The sequence below is a fragment of the Ovis aries genome, chromosome 23 (genome assembly GCF_016772045.2).
Source record: "Ovis aries strain OAR_USU_Benz2616 breed Rambouillet chromosome 23, ARS-UI_Ramb_v3.0, whole genome shotgun sequence".
NCBI classification, from domain to species: domain Eukaryota; kingdom Metazoa; phylum Chordata; class Mammalia; order Artiodactyla; family Bovidae; genus Ovis; species Ovis aries.
Window position 1 is genome coordinate 446,872 of NC_056076.1, and position 17,683 is coordinate 464,554.

The window sequence follows — 17,683 nt, forward strand, 5'->3', positions numbered from 1 at the left end:
AAGAGTTGGGCATGACTGAGTGACTAACACTAAGGATGAAAGTAGTGGAAACAAAAGACTGAGCACTTGTTGACACCTATCTTCATGTTATTAACCAAAATTGAGTCATTGCTTCACACTCAGCTGGAATGGAGGCTGAGAAATTGAATATTTCAAATCCTCATAGTTCAGTTAAATTGGTTATGAGATTGAAGTTTTGAATTTGTATATCCTGAGCAGTACTACACCATCTCTTATATTATTTTCTGTAAATATCATTATCTTCTGTGTATTAGTTGTCTCTTGCAGTTTTAGTAAATTACCACAAACTGAGTGCCTTAAAATTTATTATCTTGGAGGTCTGTAAATGATAGGTCAAAGTATTAGGAGGGCCACACTCTTTTTTTATGCTCTAGTGAGTATTCCATCTTTCTTTTTCAATTAAATTATTGGCAGAATTTTCTTCCTTGAGGTTGTTGGACAGAGGACTGATTCCTTGCTGGCAACTGGTCAAATGCCATGCTCACTTTCTAGAGATCAGGACTATCCTTGCTCTTTGTCCCAACAGACTTTGGAGCCAGCATTGACAAAATGAGCCTTCCTTTTCTCTGTTCCATCTGTGATAATCCATATTTTGAATATTGCTTTTCTTTCTCTTCTTGTTTTTAAGGCTATTGTGATCAGATTGGTTCTACCTGAATAATCTCCCCATCTCAATGATTTATGATATTCTATAAAGTCCATTTTGTCAACTAATGTAGTGTACCTGTTTCCAGGGATTCTAGTTCATCTTACCTAGAGAGATATCTATCACAATCTCCCAATGAAATAGCATGACTGGCTTATGTGATCTTCATTTGATTGAACCATTAACTTCCATAAATTATTCTCTGATACACCATATGATAGTACATCCCAGGATAAAGCCAGTTAGGTTATAATTAAAATGAAAACTAGGTGGAATAATTGTCAAAAGAACTGTAGCAGAAGTTCTCAGGGACAGCTACAACAAACCATCTCTTAATGTTGCTGATTTGAGGATGGAATTGGGAAGATGGGCATTGATAATCCTAGTGAGATATGTTCACTTTCCTTGATTATATCAGTCAATGACTTAAAAGTTTTCAACACTAAAGGAGGGGATAAAGACATGGGAGTTTAGTCCAGATACACTTATGTAATGCAATTGTACAGACTGTGGGTAATTCTGAAAATAACGTCTAAAACTTTTCTTCACTTTTACATCCATATATTTTTTTCTTTTAAAAATTCAAAAAAGACACAGATGTGTATAGTGGACTTTTGGACTCAGAGGGAGAGGGAGAGGGTGGAATGATTTGGGAGAATGGCATTGAAACATGTATACTATCATGTAAAAATCGAATCACCAGTCTATGTCCGATGCAGGATACAGCATGCTTGGGGCTGGTGCACGGGGATGACCCAGAGGGATGTTTTGGGGAGGGAGGTGGGAGGGGGGTTCATATTTGGGGTCGCATGTACACCCGTGGTGGATTCATGTCAATGTATGGCAAAACCAATACAGTACTGTAAAGTAAAATAAAGTAAAAATAAAAATTTAAATTAAAAAAATTCAAATTGACATAGATTTAGCTGTTAGAATGCAGTTATGCAAAGGATGAAATAATGCAAAACAAATTATTTTGGATCAAATTTGCTAAGTAGAACATGCAAATATGTGCAAAGTAAACCAGCTAAGATGAGTAGGAAGGTACTCTTTTATCATGCACTTAGGAAGAGAACAAAGCCTATGAATGCTGTTCTTTTGGTTTTCTGATTGCAGTAATTTCACGTGAGTTTATAGTGGGTAAGCAAATATGCTCCCAATATTATTGGTTCTCTGAAAAATCTAGATTTTTTTGCTAGCAGTCTGATGTTGGCACTAGCAATATTCATTTACCCATTCACTCATTCAATCCTTCCTTCAAACATCCAATTTTCAACTGCTAGTAGTCATTTTCTGTCCTGTAGAATCAAAGAATGCAATCAAATACAAGTGTGGAAATAGAGATAATTATTTAGATAAATAAACATATATTTTCCAGTATACTTAAGCCAAAAACTTAACTGATTCAATTTTGTTTTAGCTTTTTTAATATGTAAATTACTATGTAATTCATGAGACAGGATTATTCCTTAGGCATGGAGGATTGACGACTTATTTATCTGGTATATATCCAAGCCCAGTAAATTGTGGATTAGTTTTCTAAAGTTATTCATAACTGCATCTGAGAATAGAAGAGGCTAACTCCTTAAGAGAGGAAGATAGAAGCTGAAAATGTTTCTCTGTTAACTGTTTGGCAAACAGTTAAAACATTTATAATTAAAATCATCGCATTATTTTTTAAGTAATAATTTCCTCAGTGCTTCAATCACATCCTTGTTCCGAAGGCTGTATATCATGGGATTGAACATCGGAGTCACTATGGTGTGGAACAGAGAGAACAGTCAGTCCCTGCAGAATGACTGGATTTTGGTCTTGAGTAGGCAATGGCAGCAATCCGAAGAATAACTCCACAACCAACAGGTGAAAAGAGCATGTGGAGAAGGTTTTAGCCTGTCCTCTGGCCGTTGGCAACCTCAGAATAGTGGAAATGATTTTGCTGTAAGAGGCAAGGATCAACATAAAAGGTACAGCAACAAACAGAGCTACTGCATAGACTGAGAGCTCACGTGCAAAAGTGTCTCCACAGGCCAGCTTCAGAATGGGGGGATGTCACAGAAGAAGCGGTTAATCTCGTTCAAATGACAAAAGTGCGGAGAGAAGATCCGGCACACTTGCCCTATCTGCACTGGGATTCCACTGACCCAGGAGCCCACAGCCAGCTGGAGGCACACCTTTGGGGTCATGATCAGGGGATAGTGCAGAGGGTCACAGATGGCCACACAGCAGTCATAGGCCATCACCACCAGGAGGAAGCACTCAGTGGCTCTGAGGATAAGGAAGAAGCACATTTGGGCAACACAGTCCAGCACAGAAATGGTCCTGTCCTGAGTCCAAAGGGTCACCAGAATCCTAGGGAGAGTGACGGACAAGTAACAGATTTCCAAGGAGGAAAAGGTTGCCAGGAAGAAATACATGGGTTTTCATGTTTGGGAACGCATGTAAGAATTAAAGATTTTAAAATTAAAAAATAAAAACTAAAAAAAAGAAAAAGAAATACATGGGTTTGTGCAGTGCAGCATCAAGCGTAGTTATTACTATTGTAAGACTGTTTCCAATAAAGATAATGATGTAAATGATGGAGAACACCCCAAATAATAGCCCTTGAAGATTTGGAAGGTCAGGAAACCCCAGGAGTACAAATTGCATCACTGTGGACATGTTGTCTTCCACTTCCATCTCTTCATATTTCATCTGTGGGAATGATTCAATCAAAGGTACTGTTATTTCACTTTCTTTGGCTTTTGTTTCCTTGTATATATAAGAGATGATACACCATTCACTTTTTCCAATTCCATTAGAAAACAAACCTTTAATTGCTAGGTGTCTAACAGGTTGTGAATTTTTCATCATTATTAAATCAATTTGTAAGAAAAGCTATCCATTTAATCTTTATTTTCTGCCATGAATTATCACTTTTTCTGAAGATATGCAATTATAATTTTGCTCTTCATCTGAATGTTCAAAATGCAAAAATTTGAGTTAAATTCATTTACATAGTGATTTTGCTTTTTCAGCCTGTGTTTTTCTCTTCACCTCTCAATTCTGTGTTTAATTATTATCAATTGAAAGTTAATTTGATTGCATGGTGAAATAATTGTAAGTCACTTAAGATAGTTTTAGGGTTGAACATAGTTAATTTTTAAAGTGTTGATTTTCCTGTGGTATTTCCAAAGTCTTGTTTGACACTGGCATTCTACATACTTCATTTTTTTCTTATAAATAAAATTGGTGAGCTGACTATATAATATTATGTGATGTTACTAGTTTTCAAACGTGTATTTCAGTGTAAAGTCCGTAAATACGTAGTGATAAGTTCTATTCAGATTTCTTAGTTGAGAGAAAAGGAATTTTAAGGTGTTCTTTTGGCCCAGGAACACTCGAGACGTAAGAGGCAAGTACATCCAGGTTTATGTTCACAAAAGCAGTTCTAGCTAGAATGTTCACCTCTCACTCATTTACTGCATGAAAGAGACACCACCCATGAATCATCTGTGAGATCTTCCTAAATTACCCGCATCCTCAACAATTGCTGTTTTACTGATAAGCCCATTCAACTTGTTCATTCTCTCGTTTTCGCATGTTTGTATTAGTCATGTATGTGAATGAGGTAGGTTGAGATTTCCCATCTTTTTTGCATTTTTCTCATTATTTTAACTATATTATTAGCTTCTTTTGTTTTTTCTATAGATCTTTTTGGGCAACGCATAGTACATTTCTTCCACTAAATGTGATTCATTAACTTCTAGAATACATTAAAGATGAATCAATTTGATTGCTTCTTTGGAATTTCCCCCAAGGTATAAGAACCTGGATAGCTCAGTCAGTATAGCATCAGTCTGAGGGTCCAGGGTTCAAGTCCATGTTCAGGCGGAGGTTATTTCAGGCTTCCCTGATAGCTCAGCTGGCAAAGAATCTGCCGGCAATGCAGGAGACCCCAGTGTGATCCCTGGGTTGGGAAGATCTGCTGGAGAAGGTATAGGCTACCCACTCCAGTATTCTTAGGCTTCCCTTGTGGCTCAGCTGGTAAAGAATCTGCCCACAATGCGGGAGACCTGGGTTTGATCCCTAGGTTGGGAAGATCCCCTGGAGAAGGAAAAGCTACCCACTCCAGTATTCTGGCCTGGAGAATTCCATGGACTGTATAGTCCATGGGGTCACAAAGAGCCAGACACAACTAGAGACTTTCACTTCACTTCACTTCACTTCACTTCACTTCCAAAGTATAAACATGGATTCCCACTGAAAATGTAAATCTCTCCTTCCTCTCTTTCCTGTTAGAGATCAAGAATACTTTTTGTGGGGTGTGCATGTGTGTGTATTTAGAAATTATACTCTTTTCACTCATTCTTGCAGAAGTAGTAAATTGCTTCATTGTTTTCAGCATGTGATACGTGTGTTTTTCATATTATGTGTTAACTTATTTAGCCATACCCTGGTGGCTCAGATGTTAAAGAATTTGCCTACAATGCAGGAGACCCCGGTTTGATCCCTGGGTCAGGAAGATCCTCTGGAGAAGGAAATGGCTACCCACTCCAGTATTCTGGCCTGGAGAATCCCGCAAACAGAGGAGCCTGGTGGGCTACAGTCCATGGGGTCACAAAGAGTCAGACACAACTGAGTAACTAACACTTTTGGTTAACTTATTTGAAAGCCAGTAGAAAATAAGTCACTGAAAATAAGATACACAACTAACTACATATTCTAAGGGTATTAAGTGAGGACAAAAGTCAAGATTTCTGCTGCAAAAATGTAGACAAACATGGGGTAGAACCAATAGTCCATACAAAAGCAAGAATACTGGGGTGGGTTGCCATTCTCTTCTCCAGGGGATTTTCCCCACCCAGGGGTCAAACCCAGGTCTTCTGCATGGCAGGCAGATTCTTAATCTTCTGAGCCATCAGGGAAGCCATACACTGTTTATATATGTACCATCTACAATATCTTAAACTACACATTACAGTACAAAAGATATTCAAATTTTTCCATTATTATACAATTCTCTCAATAAAAATGTGATTGGTAGAAATGCAAAAATGCTATGAATGACTCTTTTAAATTGTCAGAAGCTAGTGGCTGACAGATGCATCATATATGAGTCTACACAATCATGCCTCCTTTTTTCAATACCTTGTCTGAACACCTTTACCAAATTTTATTCACATACTTAAATCAATGTAGAGTGTAGTACTCGGATACTGATTAGAACTGCTTGTTGAATGAATCATCAATCTTTTTAGCAAGCAGCATGCACCTATATTTGTTAGGTGCATCCATTTCCCACAGAAATTGCCATCTGCTTTATTTTTTTTTATTGTATCTGCTGTTTATGTATGTAAGATTTTCTCTCATTTTTTAATCCCCTTTGTAAATTATTCCTTGCTGTTCAGGTAGGACAGTACATTTGAAAAGCATACTGAAACTAAGATGTCAAAGAAAAGCCAGAGAAAGTAAGAAAGCAAAACTTAATATCAAGAATGGAGTGTCCCACATTTATTAAAATATTTTTCATCTCAACTTTTTATTTGTCAAATGGAAACTTTTTATGAATAGTAAATAGAACTGTCAGTCTAAAACCATTTCTAAAGTAAGAAATATTATAATTATTCAAATTCTATATAAACTGTAATTATATTCTAAACTCAGTCTCAGGTTCAAAGATTTCCTCAAATATTGTGACATATTTGTTGGTTTCTCTGACTTCTGAAAACTGTCAATGCTTCTCTTTATACAACTCAAAGAGAAAAATCACTATATAATTCATCTAAATAGAGCCACTTTTGTTTTTGTTCAAATAATTAATGTTTATTGCTCTGGTATTTCCACTGAAATCACAATTTTCTTTGATGTAGGGATTTATTACAATATCATGAAAATCAGCTATATTACAATGCATTGAATACTGATGAAATCAGTTTGAAATAGGAAATGAAAACCTGAAATTGGTGAATGCAATTCAGAAGCCTGCTTCCTTTAGGACAAAAAGAAAAACATGCCAATATTACTTTAATATTTTCTCATTCATTTACATAGAATTTAATTTTAAGAAACAAATGATTCCCTTGGTATTGGATGAGAACACATTTTAATAACTCCTTTTACTATCATACAACTTAGTTAAATAATTTTTAATTTTTTTGTGATATATCCTGATTTAATACTACATGCAAACTACTTAAATATATGCTTACTATGTAGTAATCACATATAAATCTTAATACTTAAGATGACTGATGATAATGATAATGAGGTTGTAATCTTTGATATATTGGCCAAATATAATTCAAGACATTTCCTGTGGCTCAGTGGTAAAGAATCTGCCTGGAATGTAAGAGATGAGAGATGTGAGTTCGATCCCTGGGGCAGAAAGATCTCCTGGAGAAGGGCATGACAGCCCACTCCGGTACTCTTGCCTGGAGAATGCCAAGGACAGAGGAGCCTGGTGGACTACAGTCCATAGGTTCCCACAGAGTCAGAAGACTGAAGCGACTGAGCACACATGTGTATACACAGTACTCTGTAGTTTCTCACTTGATAATATAATGATGAGAATCAGAAGTAAAAAGATTATCTGAATCAGGGTCTTCTCAGTTAATTAACAGTAAGGAGAAAGGATCTATTTTTAATTCTTCTGAAGTGAATGCCTTTTTTGCTGATGCTAAATATACATAGATATTTGTAAAGCTAAATTTGCTATTGGAAAAAATGATTCATGCTTACCTGTTTGAATTAAAGCTAAATGCAATGCTTACCTTTATAGATAGAGTTAAAATACAGAAAAAAGTCAGACCTTTTTGTTTTTAGCAATTAGGCAATTTACATTTATTTGGAACAGAGGCTAACCACAGTCTATAATATATTCCTTGTCATAAAAAATAGTGTTCTTTAAATAGAAAATATTCTTTACCCTTGGGATCAACTTATTCCCCATGTCACTTCTTAATTAAACTAAACCTTTGTGTCTGACTGACACTGGAGGAGTTTGGTATGACAACCAAAATCACATCTATCCATATTATTCCTTAAATTTTTCTACCTCCTCTCCTATATTTTGTGATTATTAAGAAATGGAAGTATTGTGAAATCAGAAAATTATGATTACATATTACTGATGCTATAAAATAAAAATAAAGATATTCTGAAAAAGATTTAAATGAATAATGTCCTGAAGAGAATTGTCTTTGTCATTAAAAATTCAAAAGTAAGAAATCTAAAAGACTTAGGACAATTAGATCATGTTCAACATGAATTTTCCATCTCCGCATTCACACTAACCAGGTACAGAAAGGGGAGTAAGGGGAAGGGGAACACACACTTATCATTTTCAGGTCTACAAGCTGAAAGCAGGAGCCCAGTGGGCTGCAGTCCAAAGCGTCGCGGAGACGACTAAGCATGCACACATGTAAGCAGGAATAAACAGACTTGTATAAAGAATAACGAGAAGAGAGAATGATACATTTTATAAATATTTTGTCCATGCATTGAAAGCTATCACTATTGAAGGGTTATATGTTATGTAACTTTTGAAGTACATGGAGGTCTTCCTCTTATTGATCTACATGTTTACTTTGTATAAATGTAACATATCACAATCTATGAGATGCAGCCAAAGCAGTACTTAAATAAAATATTATAGTGTTGAACACTTAGAACATTAAAATAATATCTTAAGTCAATAAATTAAATTTTCACCACAAAAAATTCTAAAAGTCATAGTAAAATAAATCCAAATCAAACAAAAGGAAGAAAAAACAAAATAGTAGAAGTCATCAAAACTAAAAAAAAAAAAAATAGAGAAAGGCAATCAAGTAAAAAGCTGATACTTTGTAAATTTTATAAAGTAGATATGATTTTTAAAAATAGACAATGAAAAAAGATATATCACATATATTAAACACAAAGAATGAGAGTTAACACATTGAAATCTATAGATATTATTAAAGGGTTAGTAAAGATGCTTTTAATAACTCTGTGTCTATAAAATTGCCAATAAGACGAAATGGACTGATTCCTCAAAACTCACAAACTATCAGGGGGTCTTTCCCACCCAGGGATTGAACCTGCATCTTTTAGGTCTCCTGTATAGGCAGATGGATTCTTTACCACTAGCGCCACCTGGGAAGCTGCAGGATATTTATATCTGTATTTAGATATCTAATCTATGTCTGTATCTGTTAATTTATATTAATTTTAAAATATTCAATTGTTAAATTTAATGAGAAACTACAGCAAACCAATTGGGGCAGCCTGAGGATCACAAAGAATCAGACACAACTGAAGCAATTGAGCACACACACACACACACACACACACACACACACACACAGCCCCCGGAATCCTACATCCAGTTTCTGGAAACTGTTTCCATCTCTGTGTGTTTGTGTGTGTATGTGTGCATGTTTACAAAAGACTGAGAGCAAGAGGGAAAGGGAGCAACAGAGGATGAGATGGGTGGATGGCATCACCATTTCTCTCCGTCATTTGATCAATTTTGAGTTAATTTTTAAATAAGGTTTTATGGTTTATATAGAAGTTCAGGGGTTTTTTTGTTGTGGTGGTGGTTGTTTGCTTCTTTGGATTTGCATGTGCAATGCTTTAATAACTTTTTAAAGACAATGTGTTTTTTCTTAAATATATTGAATGATTTTGAACCTTTGTCAAAAATCAGTCATATTTGTGTTGGAAAATTTTTTTAATGTCTTAGATTCCATTGCTCCATCAACATTAGATGTCCTAATTCCACTAGGATATTTATGTGCTTGCATACTAAGTAGCTTCAGTCATGTCCGACTCTTTGTGACCCAGTGAACTGTAGGCCGCCAGGTTCCTCTGTCCATGGGATTCTGCAGGCAAGAATCCTGAAGTCAGTTGCCTTGTTACTTAAAGCACTACAGAATAGAGTAAGACATCACTGAAAAGGAATGCTATGGCCAAGGGCATTTTTGGTTGCTTTCCAAAATATTTGAATGGCTAGCATGAGCTGGTTCAATTATACATTGATACAGGAGAGAACTAATTCCCGAGGCTGAAAGAAATCTATTTCTACTTAAAGAGCACTAGTTGCTTTGGAGGGAAAAAATGATTTAGAAAGACATTTGCAACACCTAACATTCAAATTGTTTAAAGCTGAATATCAATAGAACAACATTTAAAATACTCTATATCAAAGAAAGAAATAACTTCATTCCAATCCAGGAAGGTAACCATGAACTCTTACATCAAAAGTGTTCTTTACATTTTAGATTGGTTTTCTTAGCTAATCACATCTTAAATATCAAAGTTGATAAAGCCCAAATATTTACAGGCTATTAAGATAATATATTAAATTTGGCAAGCTAGACTATATTTCAGGCAACATCTTCATTATTCTGTTAGAAAATTAGTGAGATAAATGACTAAAATAATTTTGAAATGAATTGTTAATTTTAATGTAACAAAAGTTATTAAAATAGTTGAGGTAGTTTTGAAGAAAATTTTAAATGTAGGAAAACTTACTGAAGAAGGCAGTAATTGGCTTCTTTTTAAATATTTTAAAGTGTTTGCATACTACCGTCAATGAAATGCAGCATTATTTCCGAAGAAACACTATTTTGAAAAGTATTAGTTGCTCAGTTGTGTCCAACTCTTTGTTCTCATGTACTGTAGCCTGCCAGGCTCCTCTGTCCATGGAATTTTCCCACAAGAATATTGGAGTTGTCGGTAACCATTCCCTTCTCAAGGGGATCTACCTGACCCAGGGGTCAAACCCAGGTCTCCTGCACTGCAGGCAGACTCTTTACCATCTGAGCCAACAGGAAAGTCCTCTTGAAAAGGAATCTAACATTTTAGGGCATTAAAAGCAAAATCATTGATGTTATACTTTTCTGATTAAACAAATACTACACAGTCAGACTACAAATATAACTGTCTTTGTCCTCATTCAGAGGGAGTTAGAGCCCTGCGGTCATTAGCTAAGTAAAAGAGAAATTGGCCTGTGTCCCTAAGAAAAGAAGCCAACCTAAAGGAAAAACAAACAAACAAACAAAAAGCCTCAATTACTGTTCACTTGGAGGGACTTCTGCGAAAGAGAAGTTTGAGTAGAATTAATTTTAGAGTAGTGACGTGACACTGCTTATCTCTACCTATGGTGAAGGGATATAAGTATACAATCAAACCACAATTCTAAGCTCATCTCCAGTATTAGGCATAGATTGAAAGCACTGGTGGTGGTTTAGTCACTGTCCTGTCTGACTCTTGCAGTCCCCATGGACTGCAGCCCACCAGCCTCCTCCATCCAAGAGATTTCCCAGGCAAGAATACTGGAGCAGGTTGCCATTTCCTTCTCCAAGGGACCTTCCTGACCCAGAGATTGGACCCATGTCTCCTGCATTAAAGGTGGATTCTTTATTGCTGAGCCACCAGGGGTTCACTAAGGTGAATATTTTGTTATGAAAATACTGAGAATAATTCATAGGTTGTGGCTTTTCCATCTCTCTCTCCCTCCCTTCTTTCTTTCCCTCCCTCTCTCCTTCCCTCCCTTCTTCCCTTTTTCTTTCCTCCTTCCCCCTCTCTCCCCTTCCCTTTCTCTGATCTTCTTCTTCCTTTTCTGTCTTTATGTTGCTTGAATTTCATCCAGCTCACAATCATTTTATTGCTTAAGTATCACCTGACAAAATAAAATGTGCAGAGCCTTATAGTAGATGTGGTGGATAATACCACCATCTCTGTATTGCATGTGTGAATGCATGTTCAATTGTGTCTGACTCTTTGCAATCTCCTAGATTGTAGCCCATCAGGCTCCTCTGTCCATTGAATTTTCCAGGCAAGAATGCTGGAGAGGGTTGCTATCTCCTCCTCCAGGTGGTCTTCCAGACCCAGGGATCGAATCTGCAACTCCTGCATCTCCTGCACTGGCAGGCGGATTGTTTACCACTAATGCCATGTGGGAAACCCCTTTGTATTGCAGAACACTGTAATTTCAATTAAACTGTTTTGGAAAGTAAACATAAAATCATTTAACACAAGTAGAAACTGTTAATCAAAGTCTGAAATAAATAGTGGACTTAGAATGGAATTTGTAGTCGCCAACTGTTTGGTTTGTATACTTTTTCTTTGTAACTCCACTCTCAGTGTTTTAGGTTATTAGAACAGAAATAATGTAAGTCCAACACAGTGTGTGATCAGTATCTTTTGCTTTCATAGATGAACACATAATATTTTTCAGTATTATAATAAAGCTATGCATGAATGGTATCCCTGACACCGCCTGGAAAACATTCCAAATTCATGGAGAAAATCCTCAGTATTTCTATATGAAGGAAAGATTTTATGCTACTATAATATTTAAGGAGGGAATCAGAAATTGGATAGAAATTGCTTAATAACTTCTCTGCATTTAAAAAGGTTTTGTCATGCAATTTCTATTTAATATTCACAATGTGTGTGGAAATTTCAAAAGTTACTTATCATTGCATCTTGTTAAGAACTTGTCTCAAATCTTAGTCAAGCAAATTAGTACTTAGTTGTAGATTGCTAATTTCCAGTTTGTTTTTTGATTGTTATTTTTACTTTTCTCTGATTTGTTTTTCCCAAAATACTTAAGAAAAATATGGAAGAAGGATATTGTTACAATATTGGAAAAGAATTAAGACAAGACTTCAAAGTGCAGAGAGAGAGGTGAACACAAAACACAGTAATGAGAATAGTGTATCCCTAACCAATCTTTAGTGGAGGCTATAGGGAAGCTCCATAGTAATCTAATTAATATTGGATATTGCTATCCATTAATAAATCAAATACTTATTGGGTTACTTATATATGTTAATTCCCAGGAAGGAGAAATATATATAAATGATACATTCTATGTTCCCCTGAAATTATCTGTTGCAGTAAAAGTAACTTGGATTTTGAGTTGTACATGCTTAAAATTCAGTCTTAATAATACCTTTTATTTGCTTTGATCTTAGTCAAATTATATAACATTTTTAAGCTGAAATTTATTGAAAGCATGGCTGTCAATTGTAGGAATTACCACTCAAATGCAAAATCAGTGTTTGAGATTTGATAAAAACCTCTTTGGCTGAGTTCTTATGACTCTTTCAATTGAAATAAACTGACTATACCAACTATTATAACACAAAAAAATCACAAAGATCATCCCCCAAATCACTTTTTCTGGCTTATTTTTTAATTATAGTTGCATGATGATTCAAAAATATTTGGATGGCTTAAATCAAAATATAAATAAATGCAATTAATGTAAAAGAAATAACACAAGAAAGGAGAACTGATGGAAAGGTCATTCTATTTTTTTTTTTATTTTTATTTTTACTTTACAATACTGTATTGGTTTTGCCATACATTGACATGAATCCACCACGGGTGTACATGAGTTCCCAATCCTGAACTCCCCTCCCACCTCCCATCCTATATCATCTCTCTGGATCATCCCCGTGCACCAGCCCCAAGCATCCTGTATCCTGTATCGAACATAGACTGGCAATTCGTTTCTTACATGATAGTATACATGTTTCAGTGCCATTCTCCCAAATCATCCCACCCTCTCCCTCTCCCTCAGAGTCCAAAGTCCATTCTATACATCTATATCTCTTTTGCTGTCTCACATACAGGGTTATCATTACCATCTTTCTAAATTCCATATATATGTGTTAATATACTGTATTGGTGTTTTTCTTTCTGGCTTACTTCACTCTGTATAGTCGGCTCCAGTTTCATCCATCTCATTAGAACTGATTCAAATGTATTCTTTTTAATGGCTGAGTAATACTCCATTGTGTATATGTACCACGGCTTTCTTATCCATTCATCTGCTGATGGACATCTAGGTTGTTTCCATGTCCTGGCTATTATAAACAGTGCTGTGATGAACATTGGGGTACATGTGTCTCTTTCAGTTCTGGTTTCCTCAGTGTGTATGCCCAGCAGTGGGATTGCTGGGTCATATGGCAGTTCTATTTGCAATTTGGAAACGTCATTCTAAATAAAATTGTCAGATTTCTTGCTATATATTCGTCTCACAAAGAATAACAAAACACAGCATCGATTATGTCATTATCAGAAACAGGAAAATACAGACATCGTTGGAGAAGACTCTTGAGAGTCCCTTGGACTGCAAGGAGATCCAACCAGTCCATTCTGAAGGAGATCAGCCCTGGGTGTTCTTTGGAAGGAATGATGCTAAAGCTGAAAGTCCAGTACTTTGGCCACCTCATGCGAGGAATTGACTCATTGGAAATGACTCTGATGCTGGGAGGGGGCAGGAGGAGAAGGGGACGACAGAGGATGAGATGGCTGGATGGCATCATGGACTCGATGGACGTGAGTCTGAGTGAAGTCCCGGAGTTGGTGATGGACAGGGAGGCCTGGCATGCTGCGATTCATGGGGTCGCAGAGAGTCGGACATGACTGAGTGACTGAACTGAACTGAACTGATCAGCAGACCTAATTCCTGATATTACTCTTTTCTGATGGATTATTTTTTGTGAAAGAATGAACTTCTTTAATCTATGTCTTAATATCAAATTTAGATGCTTTTCTAGGACTCAAATTAGTGAGTTTTGAAAGTGCAGTGTACACATTTTACCACTTGGCAAACTGCAACTCAGAGAGATAGAAGACTTTATATTGTGTGTACACACACACACACACACACACACACACACACACATATATATATTTGCAGATGCTTCCAGGAAACCAAACAGCAGAAAGCAATTTCTCTTCAGCCGTGGCATTTGTTCTCCTGGGATTTTTGGATCTTCCGAACCTCCAGGGACTTCAGTTGGAATTTTCTTTCTCATCTACATAATAATCACGAGGGTAGACCCTGTGCTCCAGACACCCATGTATTATTTTCCAGGCAAATTTCTCGCCACTGGAAATCTGTTATGTATCTGTCACTCTCCCTAGGATTCTAGTGAACCTTTAGACCCAAGACAGAAGCATTTCTTAGCTGAGCTAGGCCATCAGAGGCGCCTCTTCCTTGCTCCAGGAGCCCCGGGGCGCTCCTCCTGGGGGTGAGGCCAGTGCCCTGTGCCTCCACGTGCAGCCTCTGCGCCGCCCGCTGCTCAGGAATCACTGGAGGGGCCTGCAGTCGGCCGCTGGGGCCTAGGTGGAGGGATTCCAGTACCGACAGGACAGACATGCCAGGTGTCCTCACTGCCCTTCTGTGCTTCACACAGGATCGGCCGCTTCTTCTGTGACATCCCCCGTTGATCACCCTGGCCTGCAGGGACACTGCGCTTAATGAAATGTGTGTCTATGCGGCTGCTGTGCTGTTTGCCACGATTCCTTTCTCCTAATACTGGGCTCTGATGTCAAAATCATTTCTGCCATTGGAAAGCTGCGCTCAGCCACAGGCCGGTCCAAAGCCTTCTCGCCTGCTCTTCCCATCTCACCGTTGTGCTTTTATTCTTTGGCTCCATGACTATTACCTATTTATGCTCCAAATCAAATCATTCCCCAGGAACCGACAAAATGCTCTCTGTTTCTTACACTGCTATGACTCCAGTGTTTAACACCTTGATATGCAGTCTTAGGAATAAGGATGTGACTTCAGCTTTGAAAAAACTATTACTTAAGAAAACACTGAAGATGTGAAAGGTCACTTTTTAATGTTGTCTCAGAGGACTCACAGAAATATGATTTAATTTCACCCTTCCCATGTTTGCTGATAGTGTTCAGTTCAGTTCAGTTCAGTTCAGTTCAGTCACTCAGTCGGGTCCGACTCTTGGCGACCCCATGAATTGCAGCACACCAGGCCTCCCTGTCCATCACCAACTCCCGGACTTCGCTCAAACTCACATCCAATAAGTCGGTGATGCCATCCAGCCATCTCATCCTCTGTCGTCCCCTTCTCCTCCTGCCCCCAATCCCTCCCAGCATCAGAGTCTTTTCCAATGAGTCAACTATTCTCATGAGGTGGCCAAAGTACTGGACTTTCAGCTTTAGCATCATTCCTTCCAAAAGAACACCCAGGGCTGATCTCCTTCAGAATGGACTGGTTGGATCTCCTCGCAGTCCGTGGGACTCTCAAGAGTCTTCTCCAACACCACAGTTCAAAAGCATCAATTCTTCAGTGCTCAGCTTTCTTCACAGTCCAACTCTCACATCCATACATGACTACTGGAAAAAACATAGCCTTGACTAGATGGACCTTTGTTGGCAAAGTAATGTCTCTGCTTTTTAATATGCTGTCTTGCTGGGTCATAGCCCTCCTTCCCAGGAGTAAGCGTCTTTTAATTTCATGGCTGCAGTCCCCATCTGCTGTGATTTCGGAGCCCAAAAGAATAAAGTCTGACACTGTTTCCACTGTTTCCCCATCTATTTGCCATGAAGTGATGGGACCAGATGCCATGATCTTCATTTTCTGAATGTTGAGCTTCAAGCCAACTTTTTCACTCTCCTCCTTCACTTTCATCAAGAGGCTTTTAGTTCCTCTTCACTTTCTGCCATAAGGGTGGTGTCATCTGCATATCTGAGGTTATTGATATTTCTCCCAGCAATCTTGATTCAAGCTTGTGCTTTTTCCATCCCAGGATATCTCATGATGTACTGTGCATAGAAGTTAAATAAGCAGAGTGACAATATACAGCCTTGTCGTACTCCTTTTTCTTTTGGAACCAGTCTGTTGTTCCATGTCCAGTTCTAACTGTTGCTTCCTGACCTGCATGCAGATTTCTCAAGAGGCAGGTCAGGTGGTCTGGTATTCCCATCTGTCTCAGAATTTTCCACAGTTTATTTTGGTCCACACAGTCAAAGGATTTGGTGTAGTTAATAAAGCAGAAATAGATGTTTTTCTGACAGAATGTGGTCCACTGGAGAAGGGAATGGTAAACCACTTCAGTATTCTTGCCTTGAGAACCCCATGAACAGTATGAAAGGGCAAAATGATAGGATACTGAAAGAGGAACTCTCCAGGTCGGTAGGTGCCCGATATGCTACTGGAGATCAGTGGAGAAATAACTCCATAAAGAATGAAGGGATGGAGCCAAAGCAAAAACAATACCAGTTGTGGATGTGACTGGTGATAGAAGCAAGGTCCGATGCTATAAAGAGCAATATTGCATAGGAACCTGGAATGTTGGGCCCATCAATCAAGGCAAATTGGAAGTGGTTAAACAGCAGATGGCAAGAGTGAACGTCAACATTCTAGGAATCAGCAAACTAAAATGGACTGGAATGGGTGAATTTAACTCAGATGACCATTATATCTACGACTGTGGGCAGGAATCCCTCAGAAGAAATGGAGTAGCCATCATGGTCAACAAAAGAGTCCAAAATGCAGTAGTTGGATGCAGTCTCAAAAACGACAGAATGATCTCTGTTCATCTCCAAGGCAAACCATTCAATATCACAGTAGTCCAAGTCTATGCCCCAACCAGTAATGCTGAAGAAGCTGAAGTTGAGTGGTTCTATGAAGACCTACAAGACTTTTAGAACTAACACCCAAAAATGATGTCCTTTTCATTATAGGGGACTGGAATGCAAAAGTAGGAAGTCAAGAAACACCTGGATTAACAGGCAAATTTGGCCTTGGAATGCGGAATGAAGCAGGGCAAAGGCTAATAGAGTTTTGCCAAGAGATCGCACTGGTCATAGCAAATACCCTCTTCCAACAACACAAGAGGTGACTCTACACATGGATATCACCAGATGGTCAACACTGAACTCAGATTGATTATATTCTTTCCAGGTAAAGATGGAGAAGCTCTATACAGTCAACAAAAACAAGACCAGGAGCTGACGGTGGCTCAGATCATGAACTCCTTATTGCCAAATTCAGACTTAAATTGAAGAAAGTAGGGAAAACCACTAGACCATTCATGTATGACCTAAATCAAATCCCTTATGATTATATAGTGGAAGTGAGAAATATATTTAAGGGACTAGATTGATAGATAGAGTGCCTGATGAACTATGGACTGAGATACATGACTGATAGTGTAATTATTCCCACTTATTATGTTGTCATTTACTATTATTACATATTTTGAGGCTTTCTGCCTGAAGCCAGTTTGA

General features: G+C 37.7%; 2 pseudogenes; one reads left to right on the top strand and one right to left on the bottom strand.

The window, feature by feature from the left end:
• Positions 1-2,337: 2,337 nt before the first annotated feature.
• On the bottom strand, positions 2,338-3,358 carry LOC101106814 (olfactory receptor 10AG1-like; annotated as a pseudogene).
• A 10,987-nt stretch (positions 3,359-14,345) lies between these two features.
• On the top strand, positions 14,346-15,262 carry LOC101107060 (olfactory receptor 10AG1-like; annotated as a pseudogene).
• The last annotated feature ends 2,421 nt before the right edge of the window (positions 15,263-17,683 follow it).